The following is a 19,594-nucleotide window of genomic DNA, read 5'->3' as shown; positions in this document are numbered from 1 at the left end:
TGCAAGACCGGAGGCCTGCATCAAAGTTAGCAAAAGCCCGTGCTATGAACCAAAGTCAGGCCCCGTCACAAAGCAGGTGCTTGCTTATGAGTTCACTGTCCGGTACGTGAACTTGGCCAAGGCATGGCTAGCGTTGCAAAAACACAGGCATTCCTAAGTAGTATTAGGTACTGGCTATTCATGTGGACACGTTCCTGGGAGATGGGTCAGGAACACACCGACCCCGAGTAAGAGAAGGGTGTGGGGACAGATGGCAGAAGGGGATGTTTTGCGCGAACCAGCAGGTGCAAGGTGCAGGGTTGGTAACTAGCCATGTCAGGAGTGTAAAGCGTAACTTGTTCGTATCAATGTGTAAAAGAGACGTCAGAGGAGAGGGGCACCTTTGTCCAGCCCAGGGGGCAGCAGAAAGTCCGGCTGCTGCTGAGCTGGTCCGTTGTCACGGGCGTGCGTGTGTTAGTATAATTATAGCTCCTGTGGGGCGCTTGTACCGTGCTTCAGCAGCAGTGAACCTCTCCGAGCGCCTTCGTCTCTGAACGGAGCCTGTGGTCTTTCTGGGTAGTGCTACTGGGCTCTGCTGGGCCAGCGATCTGTGCGGGGCTGGTGCAGCGTATGGAGAGAGAGACACACGCACACGCCAGCGGACAACGGTTACCAGCCCTTCACCCGCTCCCTAAGGATTCCTTCTGAGTCATTCCTTCACTCCCCCTCGCTGAGCCCTGGAGCCCCCGAGCATGTCTGCCACCCGACGGCTGACCGTCCCCCTGGTGAGACCACACCCCTGTGCTCCTCCACGGGCACAACCTGCAACGCTCAGCAGTGACACGAGGCAGACGAGGGCCAGCAAGCATCCAGGGACCTCTCTGCATCTCCTCGTCACAACTCTGCCAAGCGTCACTGGCACAGGGCACAGAGCTGGGGGGCAGGCTTTGTATTCTGTGTTGTAACTCAAAACGATATATTTGAAAAACATCCAAAAATATTTACAATAAATTTAAATTGGTATGCTGTCATTGTGTAACGCTGCGATTACTTGGGATTAACTTTTTGGAGTTGAGTTAATCGCTTGAGTTCAGTGGGATTGACAGCCCTCGTTCCATCGCCCTCGGACTGGCATTTTCCTCAGAGTGACCCCTTGGTAAAAGTTCTTCTCAGCTGAGAGAGAGGGGACATGAAGTCCGCTGGTCAAAGAAGGGTCATGCTCTTTCTTCTCGTCTGTGTCTGTTGAGATTTTCCTGCCTGTCTGCCTTCTCCCTTTTGCTGTTGGATGACCCTGTTTACTGCTTATATGCAGATTAAGTCAAACACACATTGCTTTTCTTTGGGTCAGACCTATTTACCAACTTCTGTCCGGGGCAGGGCTGTGGGGTTTTGAACATGGGCTAACGTCGTACGGGGGAATTTCATAACTTTACACACGACGTTGCTACATATATTTAATTACGAGAACACTGACCAGCCTGTTAAGAGTTCTCAAACGATCCCTCACCTGGTGTAAGTTGCACACAGATTATCGCAGTGGTGTGCAGGGTTTGAGTGCAGGGGAGCACTCCGTCCCAGGATAATTCCTAGATTCAGAGATTTTTAAGGCCCGGAGGGGCAGGTTCCTGCTGGACTGAGATGAAAGCCTTGTGTGGGACGACATCATCTCCCAGAAAGGCGCCCGGCCTGGGTGATTCCTCTGCTTCCCGTGGCAGTTTGTGACCCTTTGCGTCACCCGGAGCGAACGATTCCCCGGCGCTATTGTCAGCTCTGCAGTTGGGGGCAGAGTTAAGGTTGTGTTGGGGGCGGGGGGGGAGGCTATGCCTCCATGACTTGATCAAATAATCAAGGGGTAGCCGGGCACGCGGAACGCTTGCGGGGAGGGTTTTCAGGGGGGTGGCTCTCGGGAGTGAGGAGCAGGGCCGGGCGCCTCCGGAGCAGGGGTGTCCTCCCCCTCCTCCCCCTGAGGCTCTTCGGCCACCTGAAACCACGGCTGCAAATGCCCGGGAGTGACGGAAGCTCCCTAAAAGTGTGGGGGGGGCCCACCAACATCCGAACCATGGCCCCCACCCTTGCCCCGCCCCTTCACCCCAAGTCCCCACCCTCGCACCTCCTCTTCCCCCCAAAGACCCCCCCACTCGCTCCTCTCCACCCTCTTTCCCTCTTTGCTCACCCTTACAGCCAGTAAAAAGTGATGGTGCTCTGGCCCCCCTGGCTCCCCCAGTCTGGCCCCCCTGGCTCCCCCAGTCTGGCCCCCCTGCTCCTGCCTCCTCCCCCGACTTGGAGCTGCCCCTGGCCAAGCTGCACTCGCTCTCTCTTACACACACACACACACACACACACACACACACACACACACACTCCATCTCTCTCTCTCTCTCACTCCCCCACCACACGCACTTGTGTTGTTGTTGTTATTCTGGGCAGTTCCTCTCGAAATGCTCAAGGCACAAACGTTCTCTTCTTGTCATTTTGATTCTTTTAACGTTCGCGAAGGATTGCAGGGCTGTTATTTTCGATTTTCGACCGGTCTGTGCGTTTCATCATTTTATTTCTCTCTTATGCTTAAATTTAATTCTTTGAGGGGTGAGAGCTAAAATGCCCAACCTGTCCTGGCTGGAGTAATTATCGTGATTACTGTGATTACCGTGTTGTGCTTTGTCATTCATTATTTAAAACGGTACAATCAAATAACAGTATCCTCCTAGAGTGTAAATTTAGCTTGTATCCCCTTAACAGTGCTGGTTTAAAAAACATTAGCTCAGCCCATAACTGTAGACACTCTGCAGATGAAGGTCGCTTATTTTCAAATTGTATTTTTAGTTACAGCTGTAAAGTAACTTAAAATTCCTGTGAAAACAAAGGCAGCTCCAAATATATTAACAGCAACGATGGAGTCTAACGTCAGTGAGTCACGTACATGGTTGTGTTCGATAAACATAAACGCCGGAATAATTAGACAAATAAATTCCTGTTCTTAATACAAGAGAGAAAAAAACACCTTAACCACATATGTTAAAATTAAGTAAATGCATTTTTAGTGGAGTGAAAAACAATTGACTATAACAGAGGAGATAATGTGCCTGTTAGAGAAAGTAAGCAGATTTTATTTATTTTTATTTATCTCTACGAAAGACAGTGTACAAAGTATCAAACGTGTGTTTCTGAGATCTACGGTAAAGCTCCAGGACTGATACTTCAAGGTTTGGGATTGGGAATATCTTGCTGTATTAGCTCCTGATTGCTCTAAATTGACATAGAAATTTAAAATGTGGCTTTAACTGGAGTTTGTATAGATTGTTCTTTCTTTATATAACAATTAGATACAGTGCTTCTGTCAGCTAATTCCTAAGTAGTTATCTGCAACAAAACCCTAGAGTTTTCAGGTGCCTAAGTAGCCCCTGGAATCACAGTTAAAGTCGCCCCCCACGCTCCAAAATCGGAAACGGTGCCCCGTGAGCCAGGAGTGGCCAGAGGGCTGTGGGAGGCCGTGGGCTCTGGCAAGATGCAGCCCCGCGTGACAGACGTCCATGCAGCGTGCAGCGGCAGTCAAAAAAAGCAAACGGGATGTTAGGAGTCATTTGAAAAGGGATAGAGAGTAAGACGGAGAATATCTTATTGCCCGTCTATAAATCCATGGTACGCCCACATCCTGAATACTGCGTACAGATGGGGTCCCCTCATCGCAAAAAAGATATAGTGGCATTAGAAAAGGTTCAGAGAGGGGCAACTAAAATATTTAGGGGTTTGGAACGGGCCCCATATGAGGAGAGATTAAAGAGGCTAGGACTTTTCAGCTTGGAAAAGAGGAGACTAAGGGGGGATATGATGGAGGTCTATAAAGTCATGAGTGATGTGGAGAAAGGGAATAAGGAAAAGTGATTTACTTGTTCCCATAATATAAGAACTAGGGGCCACCAACTGAAATTAATAGGCAGCAGGTTTAAAACAAATAAAAGGAAGTTCTTCACACAGCGCAAAGTCAACCTGTGGAACTCCTTGCCTGAGGAGGTTGTGAGGGCTAGGACTATAACAGGGTTTAAAAGAGAACTGGATAAATCCATGGAGGTTAAGTCCATTGATGGCTATTAGCCAGGATGGGTAAGGAATGGTCTCCCTAGCTTCTGTTTGTCAGAGGGTGAAGATGGATGGATGGCCGGAGGAGAGAGATCACTGATCATTACCTGTTAGGTTCACTCCCTCTGGGGCACCTGGCATTGGCCACTGTCGGCAGACAGGATACTGGGCTGGATGGACCTTTGGTCTGACCCAGTATGGCCGCTCTTATGTTCTTATGTGCCACCAGACTCCTCGTTATTTTTGTGGATACAGACTAACACAGCTACCCCCCGATACATAATAAATATTGTACTTCCGTTCAGTGTTTAGTATATAGAGCAGCATACGCAAGTCATTGTATGACGTTTGAGTTTGGACTGACGTCACTCGTGCTTTTTATGTCGCCTGTTGTAAAACTAGGCAAATATCTCAATGAGTTGATGTACCCCTAGAAGACCTCTGTGTACCCCCAGGGGTACATGCACCCCTGGTTGAGAACCACTGGTCTACGCTGATAGGGGAGAGAGCCGTCCCATTGGCATAACAACTCTGCAAGAGGCCTAGCGTGTAAGTCAGTGTAGTTAGGTTGACAGTGTCAGTGTAGACACTGAGTTGCTTACATTGACTGTTGCTGCCTTTCAGAAGCCATCCCACAACGCCCCATGCTGACAGCTAAATCAAGGCAAGCTTGCCTGCTGAGGACACGCACAGTCAACACAAGGGACATAGTGTGGACATGCAAAAGCGGTTTAATTACGGCGATGGATGTAAGGCTTATGTCCACACTACAAAGGTAAGTCGACTTAAGCTACGTCTCGGAGTAGCAGCCGTGTTAGTCTGTGTCCGTAAAAAGGAGGACTTGTGGCCCCTTAGAGACTAACCAATTTATTTGAGCATAAGCTTTCGTGAGCTACAGCTCACTTCATCGGATGCATACAGTGGAAGTGAGCTGTGGCTCACAAAAGCTTATGCTCAGATAAATGGGTTAGTCTCTAAGGGGCCACAAGTTCTCCTGTTCTTTTTCAGATGCGTCGATATTCAGCCACTGCTGTAATTAAACCACTGTTGCGTGCCCACACCATGCTCCTGGTGTCGGCATCCACACGAGCAGCTCTTGCACTGACCCAGAGAGCAGTGTGCCGTGGGTCTCTATCCCATCGTGAAACTGGCCGCAGGGCGCTTTGGGAAGGGTTTGCCATGCCTCACGGGGCAGGTAGAGTGTCACACGATGATGGTTTCTCAATCCCATCCTTCCATGGGCATCCTACGAGACTGCCAGATGCTTTTCAACTGCCCCGGTAACCTGCAACCCATCCATCTCTGTCAGAAAGCCTGGATCCCGCTCCGCTGTCCAGTATTGTGCTGTGCGTTATGAACACAAGGCAATACGAGGAGCCCAACAGGGGGATATTCAGCTGGGGGACGCTTTGGAGGAGCCCATTGACACCGAGCCACAGGAACGTGGGCTGCTGTAATGTGCGGAGCCTGGCATTGTTTGCTTGCACCGTGCTATGAACCTTGTAATGATTGCTCTGTGTGTGTGTCTGAAAAGTAACGCATTTTAAATAACTTTTTAAAGTAGCACACGGTGACATGACCAAACTGACATTGCTGAACCCTAATACAAGAAGCCCACAGAAGTTGTTGGGGGCGAGGAGTGTGTGTGACAGACAGACAGAGTGTATTTTGGGTGAGCGTGTGTCCACAGTGGAGTGTGTGTGTGTGTGTTAGGCAAGAGTGAGTCCTGCACTTAGGACGGAAGAATCCCATGCACCGCTACAGACTAGGGACCGAATGGCTCGACAGCAGTTCTGCAGAAAAGGACCTAGGGGTGACAGTGGACGAGAAGCTGGATATGAGTCAGCAGTGTGCCCTTGTTGCCAAGAAGGCCAATGGCATTTTGGGATGTATAAATAGGGGCATTGCCAGCAGATCGAGGGACGTGATCGTTCCCCTCTATTCGACATTGGTGAGGCCTCATCTGGAGTACTGTGTCCAGTTTTGGGCCCCACACGACAAGAAGGATGTGGAAAAATTGGAAAGCGTCCAGCGGAGGGCAACAAAAATGATGAGGGGACTGGAACACATGACTTATGAGGAGAGGCTGAGGGAACTGGGGACGTTTAGTCTGCAGAAGAGAAGAATGAGGGGGGATTTGATAGCTGCTTTCAACTCCCTGAAAGGGGGTTCCAAAGAGAATGGATCTAGACTGTTCTCAGTGGTAGCAGATGACAGTGTAAGCAGAGTCAGGATGAGCTCCACCCTGACACCTGGTGGTGAGGTGTGGCAAGTTGTGGAAAAGAACTTCAGGGGCCAATCTCATTTGCATAGGCACACCCACCCCGCCTAGAATGCCCAAATGGTCACTTTGGCTGCTGTGGGATTCCCCAGTGTCTCTGTTATTGGGGAAGGAAGAATAAATTGTTATTACCCTGATTACGGGAACTGTGCTTGGAACTGTACTGGGCCTTTTGTTATGATGGAGGGACTCACCATCAACTAAGTAGCACTCGCTAGGCAAGGGTCATGGGTTCCAAAACTCTGTGAATGGAGAGAGACTGGGGGCAAGTATTAAGACTTGGTGGGATGGGCCCCTTGGTGAGGGCCTTACATGCTAATTGCACTTTCTCCTCTCTCCACTGTGGAATATCAGAGCTAATTTTGATTCTGTTAGGAGTCTAGTTACAGGCTGCTGAGCTCCCTTTGGGCTAATGGTGCACCAGGACTGAGGCTCCCCTACTACAAGGTGAATTCACCAAAGAGCTGAGCTGACTAAGAGCTGAAATCACTGAGCGTTGTGTTAAGTAGCGGGGGAGCCTGAAGATATATCGTGGAGCAGTTTGCGGGACGGCTGGAGTGCCTTGTGGACAGGCTGGCGGAGCAGTTCGTGGGACGGCGGGAGCTGCTTGTGGGATGTGGACTGGTGGAGTGGAGCAGAGCCCTATGGAGCTGCGGGGCAGTCAGCTTCGGATCATGTAAGGTGCCCCTTACTTCTCTCTCCCCTCTCCCCCCGATCTCCACCCAGGGTGGGAGGTAAAACTCTGCAGATGAACTTTCGAACTCTGGGGCTGCCCTGACCAGGGACAGAGACTTTTGGGTCATTGGACTTTTGGGACTTTGGGTGATTTCGGGTTGCTGGACTCAAGAACCAAAGGGAAAGGACATGCCCCAATTTGCTTGGGGTGGGTTTTTGCTCATGGGTTGTGTTACGAATCCTGTTGGGGGTGTTTCCCCAACGTAATGCCACATTGTTTCTCTCTGTTATTAAAAGGCTTTTTGCCACACTCAGACTCTGTGCTTGCGAGAGGGGAAGTATTGCCTCTTGGAGGCGCCCAGCGGGGGTGGTATATATTTGTCCCAGGTCACTGGGTGGGGGCTCGAGCCGGTTTTCCATTGTGTTATTGGAATGGATCCCCGAGATACTGAACCCGGCCCTTGTTGCTGCCGACTCTGACAGGCAGAAGGGTTACAACAGAACGAGGAGTAATGGTCTCAAGTTGCAGTGGGGGAGGTCTAGGTTGGATATTAGGAAAAACTTTTTCACTAGGAGGGTGGTGAAGCACTGGAATGGGTTCCCTAGGGAGGTGGTGGAATCTCCTTCCTTAGAAGTTTTTAAGGTCAGGCTTGACAAAGCCCTGGCTGGGATGATTTAATTGGGGATTGGTCCTGCTGTGAGCAGGGGGTTGGACTAGATACCTCCTGAGGTCCCTTCCAAGCCTGATCTTCTATGATTCTACTGTCTCTAAGTATAGCACTCACCAGCCTGACCACTTGTTCAGACAGCAGCCGATGCTGCAAAAAGCTCCCTGCCTCTTGCTGAGGTGGTTTTATTTTCTCGGCAAAGCAGGAGAGTGAAATCAGTGAGAGGGAGCATTGCAGCGCGTACCCCTCCACGGTTTCGTCGACCAAAGCTGCACAGTGTAGATAAGGCCGAAGTCGACGTAATTTAAGTCAATTTAATTTGGTAGTGTAGACTTTCCCTCACACAGAGCTCTTCATCGGGTCTGGGAAATGTATTCCGAGTGTTACAGCTAAATGCGAGGTGGAATAGATTGTTTAACAAAATTAATTAGCATTCCCTTCTTCCCAGCTTTGCCCCCGCCCTGTCAGGGTTACCAATCCCCCTTCGAGTCTGGCCTGCAGAGCCTCCTGGCTGAGGAGTCCCCCGGTGCTGGGCCCACTGCCCAGGGTCCCCCCGGCTCTGCCCAGCTGCTCACGACACCCGGCCCAGGACTGCTCCAGCCTCCAGCTCCCTGGGCTGCTTCTCTGGCTCCGCTCCCAGGGCAAGTCTGCTCTCTCTGGGCCGTGCCTCTGGCTTTGGGGCTGCAGCTCTGCTCCCCGGACAGGGGCTGCTCTCTCTGGGCTGCTTTTCTAGTCCCTCTGGATCTGGCCCAGCTCTGCTCCCCAGCTCAGCTCGGGCCCCTGCTTTCTCCTTAGCTCGGCCCCACTCTGTCTGACCCAGGCAAATCCAGCTCACGGGGAGGACGGGACCTCCCTGGCCTCCTGACTCCCTCATTAGCCTGCCCCCCCGTCATTCAGGCTGACCTGGAGCATTGGCCTCTCCCCTTTGTTCCTGGGGGCTGTCAGTCTCAGGGTCCTGATTCCCCACCGACCCTTCCCCTTTGAGTACTGGGAGCTAGCAACCAAAACACCCCCGCTGAGTGTCAGTAAGGGGGCAACAGTCCCCTTACATTAGCATAAAACTCAGGTCTGCCCTGGCCATGAATTAAGCCCAGACCTGCGGGATGGGAGACAAGAATCCTCCCACTGAACCACAAGTGTGTGAAATGGAAAAAGCGACCTGCTACCCACTGCCAGAGCCCCTCTCTGGGCACAGGGGTGTGGCCGCCACTCCCGGGAGCTCTCCGCTTCTGGTCCGACTGGAATTCTTTGGAAAATTAAGTCATTAATGACATAGTGATGAATGGGTTCAAGTTACATGTGCCCTGTGGCTTTAAGGGATTGGAGTAATGGTGAAGAGGTGAAAGGACGCAGAGCTGGGGAGCTGGGTGTGGTCCCTCAAAAGGTGCTTTGCTCTGGTGAGACCGAGCAGGTGTGGGGATTGTGCGAGGTGTGGTTTTTACGTGCATCTATAAAATTTAATGAAACCCCATTTTCAAAACCACCCATGGCTGGGAACGTAACAGGAGCTCTTTGAACTAGGGTGTGTCCTTCATAATCCTCAAGAAACTTGCTCCAACAGTACTCAATCACAGGGAGTATAGCTCAGTGGTAGAGCATTTGACTGCAGATCAAGAGGTCCCTGGTTCAAATCCAGGTGCTCCCTGGGTAGTTGTTTTAATGGAAATATATTTTCATGGCCATCTCCAGTATCTTCAGGAATTCCACTGAAGGGGGGTGCTTGAAATGAATTTAAACACTTAACATTTTCCTATGCAAATGTATCAAAACTTAGCAAACCTGTCCAGCCGCTGAAATCAATTCCAGTCCCCTGTGGCTCTAGTTTGTGTTTTCACCAGTTGAACAAAGGTATAACATGATGCACGCTGGCAGGTCCTTGTTCTCCAGGGGCTATGCTGTGCAGAAAAATAAGACCCACATCCGGTTGCGGCTAGGAGTCTGATTGGTGCACCTTGGTGCAGGCTGAAGTCACCAGCACCCTGGCTCCTTCACATTCATTCAGCAGCACCTGGGCCCCCAGGACAAGGCATGAGAAGAAGCCAGTGGCTCTGAGCAGGGAAATAGCCACCAAGAAGCTGGTCAGAGCTGCCAGGATCCCCAGAAAGGCCACCATGCCCCAGGCCAGGAATAGCCCTAAGAAAGTGGTGGCTGCAGCAAGGACCAGAACGGCAGAGAAAAGGTCTAAGCTGCCAAACCCAGAAGGTGGTCAACATCCCACCTAAAACCAAGTCAGGAGAGAGCCAGGCTTAAGCCAACCCCAAAGCCAGGGCTAAGAAGGTGTCCCTGAGAAAGAAGGGAAGAGATTCCCATGGGGATAACTCCTGCTTCCCATCGGCTCTTTTAAGACTCACCATGGGCCTCCCAGAGAGAGCCAGGTCCCCAGGACAAGCCACCCCCCGGAGAGTAAAGCAAGTTGGTGGCAACGGGGTGTTTCTCTCCCAGAGGGGAGGTGCTGTGTTTTGTGAAGCACCTTCCAGATGAGTGAAACACTGACGAGGTAGCTGCCCATAACTCCTACGTGAGTTTGTGATCTGCTTCTTCTGCCGAAGAGGGACACTCGCTATTTGAGGCATGTGCGATACCTCTGTGAGGGTGATAGGTTAGAAAAGGCTGAAAGATGAGACCACAGGGGGGAAGATGAACGGCATTCCCACTCATACTCAGGCACGGGGTCTCACTTTCACTTCCCCTTCATTTTCCATCACCCATTCCCTAACAGACCCTCCACACACAGAGTCATACCCCCTCTCCCTCTCTCACACACACTCCACTGGATGCAGCCTCTCGGTGACTCCCCCAGATGGGGGCTTGTCTCTGCATCTCCCCAGCCGGGAAGGAGAGAGGCTGAAGGACCACAGGAGACAGGCGGGGCTAGACAGGAATGGAAGAGACACTTCCTCCTTCCGCTTCTTAAAAGACACCTTAATCTCACCCTTGAAAAGTTCCAGCACTGGGTGGGCTCAAACCACCTGCCTTCCCACAGTTGCTGTCTTCCTGGGGACTTGAACATGGGTTTTTTGTGACTCAGTCAACCCCCTTCCACCACCACAAGGCAACACCACCTAAATGTGGGTGCCAGTTATGCAATTGGTCAGCACACAGGACTTATAGAGCAGTGCTGGGGGGAGCGGGGGTGAGTTCAAGCTTCACCTGGAGTGCTAGATTTTAAACAAATGGTTTTATGGCTTCTGCCATTTATCTTGCCCCATGGAAAATACAATTCCAGCTCTGGTTTCAGACGGGGCAGCCGTGTTAGTCTGTATCGGCAAAAACAACGAGGAGTTAGGGGGCTTATTCCTTCACCCACTCACTTCCCCGGTCCTTCTCGCATGACCAGAGAGCAACAATCCCCGAAGTCCAAAGGTGCAAACAATTTGATGTTTATTGGGGTGAACTTCCAGCAAGCATGATTCCAGTTTCCTTCCTTAGTGTCCCCCTTCCCAGCTCTGACACCACAGAGCCTTACCTGTGTCCCTGGTCCCATTCCTGCCCTTAGCCAAACATGATTCCAATTTCCTTACTCCCATTCCCTGTTCCCATCCCCACCCATTACTTCCTGATTGACTGCAGACTACATAGTAAAACTTGAGTTCTGCTTAGCTACACCTTAATCAATCATTTTCCTGAAATTTAACTAACCAAGCCTCACATATTGCAACATGATTATTTAACCAATTATATCCCACCACCTTAATTAGTTTACACCCAGCAAAATTAATTATACAGCAGACAGAAACAATCGCAGAGCCAGACAGAGATTATACAGACAAACAATAGCAAAGTGGGAACTATAATGACAAAACAACACAGAAGTGAGGATTTCACATCCCAGCTATGGATAGGTGAGTTCTTGCCAGACAGGATGCTATCAAACTAAGTTTCCTTTTACATCTTCTAGGCACTTCCCTTTCTCTGGAGGTGATAGGCATTATCAGGACAGGATTGTATTCCTAACAGCCCAATAGCACCTTCTTTCAATGCGACCAGCCTGGAACGTGAGGAGGTGACCGACCACCCCCCAGCCCACGGCTGCCTCCGCTGCCCAGCCAAAGGCCCTATACAGTCAGACAGTGATTTTGATTCTCTCCTCTACACCTCTATAACTAGCTAAGTGACAAGAACACACCCAAACTCTTAGAGCATAGGCCCTTACAGAGAGGCCTGAACATCCACCTCCCAACAAGTCCTTGTGGCACCTTAGAGACTAACAAATTTATCTGGGCATAAGCTTTCGTGGGCTAGAACCCACTTCATCAGATGCATGGAGTGGAAAGTACAGCAGGCAGGTATAAATACACCGCACATGAAAAGAAGGGAGTTGCCTTACCAAGTCGGGGGTCAGTGCTAACGAGACAATTCAATTAAAGTGGAAGTGGGCTCTTCTCAACAGTAGAATACCAAGGGAACTCTACTGTGTGCGGGCAGGTCCGGAGTGGCTGGGGCGGGCGGGCCGGCCGGCCGGCGTGGCCAGGTAGGGGGCGGTTCGGGGTTTGTTGTGATCAGTATCTCGATAGGAGGCATTTCTGGCTTATGGCTCTGCTGGTACTAGCCGAGGTTTTTTTGTGTGTGCTTCCATTCAGGGTGAAACCCAGACCCTTCCAGTCGCGTCCCTCCTTAGCCTCTGATGCCATGCGGGAGTCCAGGCGGCCACGGTGACAAGAGTTGAAGTCGTTCCCATGACATTTTTGCTAGTTATTTGCTGACTGTTAGAAGTATGAGCTGGGACTCCACAATTAACCACCTCACGTATCCCTCCTCCGTAATACAGCGCACCTTATAAATCAGCCACCCCCCACCCTGTCCCGGACCAGCTGTAAACAGAGTGGAAAAAAACCATTATGAGTCCGAACAAAACAGGAGGGTGCATTGGGGCCATAGCGGGCTGGAATAGCGGAGTCCTAATGTCAGGGGAGGGGGGTTTGTGTCTGTGTTAGGAGCCCCCATGGCTGGCAGTAAGTCGGGTCTGGGCATGGACACAGGCTGTAGGGAATGAGGCTGCACCGCGTCTGCAGGCCAACTCAGCAGCTCATCGGTTTTCCCATGAATTTCCCCGTTGCTGGCTGGTGATGAACGTCTCACGTCCAGCATGCCTGGGGGCAGAGCATACGCACCAGGCCTGGCCCTGTAACAGGTCAGTTCTCTTCTGGGCGACGTTCGGCTCAGTCCCTAGGTGCCGAAATATCTCCGTAGCATACCCAGATGGCTGCCTCCAGCGGCTGGAACAGACGTTCAGGCTTCCACTCATGGGGAGCGGGTTACGCTTCGCCTGCGGGAGGCTCGCTCCCTCTCCTGCCTCCTCCCCACCGCCTCCGCCCAGGGCCCCGCCCATTCTCCACACCTGCTCCAACCAGGCTCCGCCCCCACTCCACCCCAGGCTCCGCCCCTGTTCCTGCTCGGGACTCGTCCCCCCCCCCCAAACATCACTCAATGCATCCCTCGTCTCCTTCCCCGCTCCCGCACGAGGCCCCCCCCCACCAGCTGCCGCTCACCATGTCCCTCCTCTCCTCCCCCGCACAGCCCCTGCAGCCCCCAGGGACACAGCGAGCGGTGGGGGGCCTTGCAAGGGAGTGGGGGTGGATGAGAGGACGGACAGGGTGGGCGGGGGGGCTGAGCAGGGGAGGGGGCCGAGGAGGGGAGGGACGCGGCGGGCAGGGGGCTGAGCGGGGGAGGAGGTGGAGAAGCGGGAAAGGGGATTTAACAATGCAGTTGTAAAATTTTAGACAGGTAAGGGGGCTGTCGGAGGGGATGGGGAGAGCGTGGGGGGGACCCAGGCTGGGGGCAGGGTGGGGAGGTCACGTTTCCTCCCCCTTGTGTCCCTCCCATGAGTGCAGTACGGGCAAGAAATGATTTCTACTTGCACCACTGGAGATGGGAGAAGAATAAGAGGAGCAACGCGAATGCCCTCGGATTATCAGACCTTTGCTTTAACTACTAGGCCACCCTGACTGATGTCCCTGCTGTCGTTTTACTGTTTCTAAGGTCTCTGCACCCTGTAACCTTTCCCCCGTTCACTGACTGCTAGGCACGGGAGGGTCTGGTCTACTGAAAAAGGCTAAGTGTCAGGAACAAGGCTCCCAAATCCCTCCTGGTGCGGGGAGCCAGGATTACTCTTCACCTTCTGTAGCTGGTCAACGTCCGGGTCTGGTTAGATAGTCCTAGGCCACTGGAAGAACTCGGGTGTCCATGTAGCTATTACAGCAAAGGGGAAACCCCTCCTGTCCACTCCGTAGCAGCCTCAGCTCCCGTTCACGCTGCGACTGCTGGGATGCTAATGACGCCCTAGTGCGTCCGTAGTCGGCAGGATTCGAACCTGCGCGGGGAGACCCCAACGGATTTCTAGTCCATCGCCTTAACCACTCGGCCACCACTACCTGACGACGGTTTGTTTCGCGACACGATGATTCTGTTCTCCCTGAATTGGCCCTTCAAAATGTTTGCTCGGACCGGCTTCCCCAGCACCCGCGTGGCTGGGCATTCGTGTAAGCGTGTCTGTGCTTGAACAGCGAGAATTCCTGCCCCGTTTCCCTTCCGGCTGCAGCGTGGTGAGCGTGTGTTTGTGCTAATGACCTGGCTGTGGATGGTTATTCATTCCCCACGTCGTCGACCGTTCAGACGGTCCCTTTCCTATGCAGATCTCCAGCATATCATTCCAACAGCCGGGGTCAGGATTTCTCTGGGGCACGGAAACTTTTCAGGGGGCTGGTGAGTGAACTCAGCCTTGCGTTCCATCCGTGGTGTTTCGCGGACTAACCACAGCCGCATAAGGAAAGAGCCGAGCCAGTGTCTCACTGTCAGGGACGCAGGTGGCCCCGTCCCCTCTGTCTGACCATTGCCCTTGCAGGAGAGAAGGGTTCGATGGTATTGAATGACCAGGGAGGTTTTGCTGTTCATGGATCCGTGCAAAGGATATTGTGTCTCTGTGTGAAATTGAAACAGCAAATGAAACATCCACATGGTGACCAAATGCCCTAAAGAGTGTGGGTGAAGGACTGGGGCTGAGAAATTATTTAACGGGGGTCTGCATCAATTTATTGGCCTGAGTAAAAGTTACGGCTAAAAGGCCGCCATTGTTGTTGGTACCTGTGTAGGGGCACCCCGGTGGGTGTCAACTCCATGGCATTAACCTGGGGTAGTCGATTCTTTTTATGCAGATCCAAATTTCTTGGCCAAGGTCTCATCAAGGTCTAGACGCCAGAGAAAATAATACGCTGGTGATAATCGGAAAAGGATTTTGCAGTCACGATGGGCATAACAATTATGATTGTGTCGCGTTTCATTCCTTAGATCTGTCACCTCCGCCCTTCCCTTTAGCCTTGTAGTTGACCAAGGGTGAAACTAAACATCTCTTCAGATACCAGGGACTGTTTGTTCTCATTCCTGCAAGCTACACGGGTTTGAGGTTGCTGCTTTCAATCCTCTGGCTCTGCCGGGATAAGGAACAATTCAGGCTGTCTCTGAACTGAAGGAGGGAGATCATTTTTTGACAGGGAGAGGGAGGCCTCCTCTTAAAGGTGTTTGTCTGGCTGGCAGCCCTGGTTCCCAGGTCTCTCCTGAGGGAAGAAAATTGCAGTGCAAAATACCAAAACTTTTAACAGAGAGGAGGGAAAGGCGATGGCCACATGATGGGGCCAGTATGAACCACAACCTGGTTCTTTTATGTGGGATGACTCTGAACACTGGCTGATCTCCACGCCCTTGGGTTTGAAGAGATGTTGAGTTTGGCACTTGGGAAACTACAAGGCTGAAGCAATTTTATGGATGGTGACACTAAGATTCAAGGGTTATTTTGTTTGCAAAAAACGTTAAAAAACACTTAGCTTAAACTTGAGCTGCTGTTCTTAAAGGCTGGTTTCCCCAGGTCCGCGCCAAAAGTTCTTCTAGAGATGCCCTGGGTTCCCTCACGCCTCGGTGGGAACTAAAGGGAGTCGTCCCGTGCTGCCCTTGGCTCCAGGCTGATTTATCCGGGGAGGGGACGTGGAATCGACTTGTTTGCTGTTGAGAAGGGAGCCAGGCCAGTTCTCAGGGACCGAGAACTCCCAGCATCTTCCCAGCCCAACCCAGCCTGCTGCCCTGCCCCAGCCTCTGTTCCCCTGGGGGCCCTGCGTGTTTGACTCGAGAGCGTGGCGGGGGCAGGAGGTGAGGCCAGCAGACAGCCTGTGATGGGCAGATGCGAGGAGCAAAGCACCAGAGGCCTGGCCTGGCTCCCTCCTCAGCTGCAAACAACCAATTCCCCCCCACCCCTGAGATATCAGGGACCTGGGGGTGTTTCTTGCAGAGCACTTGGAACTGAATTGGGGAACAAGCTTTTAATGACAGGCAGCTCACGTGCAGACTAATTTTGTTACAATTTTATTTATAATATAAAAGAATTCAGAAGTAATTATCGGGACTCTTTTCTCGTAACGTTCCCGGCCGTAGAAAGAAACGGCTTTTTGGCTTTTCGTGATACAGGAGCCAGGTTCGTTCGCTGTTCAGAGTCCCTGTGCGCCGAAGCGGCCTGTTGCCTTTCATTTCTTAGGTTCTGGTGCCGTCGTGTGGCCATTTCCTTCCCCTCTTTTCCGTGCAAAGCGCCGGTGTTTTGCACTGTAACAATATTTCCTCGGCAGGGTGTGTGTGTGAAGGCTGCATTCATGTACTGAGCAATCACTAGCAAGTGACAGAAAATTACCCATCCGATGAGGCCTCCGTCCCTCTCAAAAATCCTCTTCCTTCTTCCGTTAAGGGACCCATCCTGGATCTTGTCTTATCTCTGCAGAGCCCAGGGGTTGCAATCCGTAATCTCCAAGCTGTGGTGTGAAAACCAGCTCTGTCTTAATTTGCTACTGCCTGGGGTACATCTGTATCAATCACAACCTTTAAACGACCAGTGAGGTCATTGAAACATGACGTATTTTGCAGCTTCCTTTACTGTGCTCACCATGGGGCATCCTGACGCCGATAAGTCCACCCAAGTGACCTGTGCGTCGGATTCATTGTCGTGGGACAGGGGATCATTTAAACTCTTCATTTCCTTAGGGTTCGCCTTCAATATACTTGGATGCTGGAGCGATCTCTGACCATTACAGTTCATCAACTCGGCAGGCAGGCGCGGACAGCAAGGCACTTGTCCTCTGGCCTTGACCGAGAGAGGTTTCTGATCAAAGGGAGGGTAGATGCCAGCCAGCTCCTGGGGTAATATCTCATTGGAGATGGAAGGGCTTGTTCATAAAGAGATTTTGACATCTGTAGGGTATCACAGAATATAGAATCATAGACTATCAGGGCTGGAAGGGACCTCAGGAGGTCATCTAGTCCAACCCCCTGCTCAAAGCAGGACCAAGCCCCAATTTTTGCCCCAAATGGCCCCCTCAAGGATGGAACTCACAACCCTGGGTTGAGCAGGCCAATGCTCAAACCACTGAGCTATCCCTCCCGCTGCGAAACAACAAATGATTCGCACAGCTCTATTTGTATAAACAGTCCATGGTGGGAACATGCCTAATTTCTGCTCTGAGGCTCTAGAAAAGTTTGATTGGTTCCATATGCGTTGAAGAGAAACATCTTCCCCTGACTGGGAACTGAACACAGGCTGCAGCACTGAGAGCACCAAATCCTAACCACTAGACCACCAGGGAAGTAAAACATCATATCCCTGCATTGGCCGGGAATCGAACCCGGGTCAACTGCTTGGAAGGCAGCTGTGCTCACTGCTATACCACCAATGCCTCTAAAGATGAGCCAGATGGGTTTGTCTCCAGGCAGGTGTATTTTAGTCTCTGGTAGGTAGAAATGAGAGCAAAGTATTTTGGATTTCCTATTTCCCCGCCTGAGGGCCATCTAGGCTCACCTGACATTTTTCCTGGCAGAAGCAGTTCCAATCTGTTTATTACAGGGTCAAAATGTGGCTGCCATCACACAGAGGCATTAGTGGTGGCTGAGGTGAGAAGAGGGCCAAGAAGTCCTTTCCCTCCCCCAAACGCACCCGGGCACATGGAAGCCATAAGATTGCTGCAGCCTAAATACCCTGATGGCAAACGGGGAGGGGCAGAAGGCACCTGTCCTGAGCACCCCAGAGGAGCCAGGCACGGTGTGGCCTGGGTGCTCCTTCATCTGTCCTGTACTGGTGAGGGCAACCCTCACTCCCCAGGGCTCCCGGTGTCCCCAGGGATTCCCTGGACTTCCACCAGCACAAACACCGCTCCTACCACCGCGGCTTGAAGACGTACCACCTTCTCCTCCTCCACCCCATGGCTCAAGCTTGAGCACCGTAACTGAGCCTGCAGCTGGTAAAGTGTTCCATGACCTCTAGGAAACACGACACAGGAGGGTTATAACTGTTGCGATGGAGACTCTCAAACTCAGACCAAGCTTAGTGGGGAGGCGGAGAGTTCTAGTGGGAAACTGAGGCGCAGTGAATAGCTCTTTAGAGGTTCAGGGTTCACCCACGGACCAACACAGGAGCCAGCGAAGCAGCCTAGCGAAAGGAACAAACCTATCCTGCTGTTTACATGAGGAGGAGGACTGATGCTGAATCCTGCCGCTGACAGAATCTGATATGAGCAAGTATCACACAGATCTCTCTCTAGGTCCCGAGCTTTCGGCTCAGGTCTGCACAGGCCCAGCCTGGTCACACCCCGCTCCTTTCATCTGGCTTCCCTCACTCAGCACAAAACCAAAGGCACTCAAGATGACACTTGGAAAGATGAGGAGGACTTGTGGCACCTTAGAGACTAACCAATTTATTTGAGCATAAGCTTTCGTGAGCTACAGCTCACTTCATCGGATGCATACTGTGGAAAGTACAGAAGATCTCTTTATACACACAAACCATGAAAAAATGGGTGTTTACCACTACAAAAGGTTTTCTCTCCCCCCACCCCACTCTCCTGCTGGTAATAGCTTATCTAAAGTGATCACTCTCCTTACAATGTGTATGAGAAAACCTTTTGTAGTGGTAAACACCCATTTTTTCATGGTTTGTGTGTATAAAAAGATCTTCTGTACTTTCCACAGTATGCATCCGATGAAGTGAGCTGTAGCTCACGAAAGCTTATGCTCAAATAAATTGGTTAGTCTCTAAGGTGCCACAAGTCCTCCTTTTCTTTTTGCAAATACAGACTAACACGGCTGTTACTTTGAAACTTGGAAAGATGAGCGTTTCAGCTGATGAACCTGCCAGTTAAGAGCTGCTGCTGTTGCTGGAAATATAGCAGGGACTATACCAGACAGATTAAACTCACCGGGCCTTTGGAGAATTTACAAGGGGAATCCAGAAAGTTTATGAGTTGGGATTCTGCAGAAAACTACAGGGAACTGAGAGCCAGGATTTCCACTGACTTGCTGCGTAACTTTGGGCAAGTCACGGCACCTTCTGGGCCTCCAGTTTTCTCCTCTCAACTTTCCAACATGATCCAACAGAATAAACTTGTGCTTGAAAAATAAGATGAGAAAGTCAGAATGAAAAAGTCCAAATCGGGAATCACAGTAAAAACCATCGCCAGTGCAATACAAGAAACACGGCTGTCGTTGCCAAAACTAGTACTTACTTGTACAGATTTTCGACGAGTATGTGTTATTAAAATATAAATTCGATAGCACAAGAACAAAGGTCAATGATGAAGTGCTAAGAGTCATGAAAATAACATTTTAAAAAGTAATACATTAAAAGGAGCAAAAGTATGTTAAAACTGGATTCCAAGGAAGGGAATGTAATTCAGGGAATCCCAGCCGCAGCTAAGACAAATTGGTGAACTGCTAGGAGACTCTATACAGTCAGATGCACTGATCAGGGATTCTTTGTTTCTGCGGGGGTGTATGTAAAATATTTCACTGAATCAAGTCTCCTGCCGCACCTTAGTAGGTTATATCAGATAGAGAGGAGCTGTGGTAACTAGGCATTGGGCCTGTGCCTTTTGTGGTTAGATGTTTGGCTGCG

At 51.2% G+C, this 19,594-nt stretch overlaps 3 non-coding genes across 3 annotated transcripts; 1 reads left to right on the top strand and 2 right to left on the bottom strand.

Annotated features, from left to right (window-relative positions):
* The first annotated feature begins 9,253 nt into the window (after positions 1 to 9,253).
* Positions 9,254 to 9,325, top strand: TRNAC-GCA (transfer RNA cysteine (anticodon GCA)). The gene has a single exon. It is a non-coding gene; the product is annotated as a tRNA-Cys (tRNA).
* Positions 9,326 to 13,969: 4,644 nt separating this feature from the next.
* TRNAS-AGA (transfer RNA serine (anticodon AGA)) lies at positions 13,970 to 14,051 on the bottom strand. Its single transcript has one exon. It is a non-coding gene; the product is annotated as a tRNA-Ser (tRNA).
* A 3,261-nt stretch (positions 14,052 to 17,312) lies between these two features.
* On the bottom strand, positions 17,313 to 17,384 carry TRNAG-UCC (transfer RNA glycine (anticodon UCC)). The gene has a single exon. It is a non-coding gene; the product is annotated as a tRNA-Gly (tRNA).
* Positions 17,385 to 19,594: the final 2,210 nt, after the last annotated feature.

The sequence above is a fragment of the Natator depressus genome, chromosome 28 (genome assembly GCF_965152275.1).
Source record: "Natator depressus isolate rNatDep1 chromosome 28, rNatDep2.hap1, whole genome shotgun sequence".
Lineage (NCBI taxonomy): Eukaryota > Metazoa > Chordata > Testudines > Cheloniidae > Natator > Natator depressus.
This window is presented reverse-complemented; position numbering and strand designations above follow the sequence as displayed.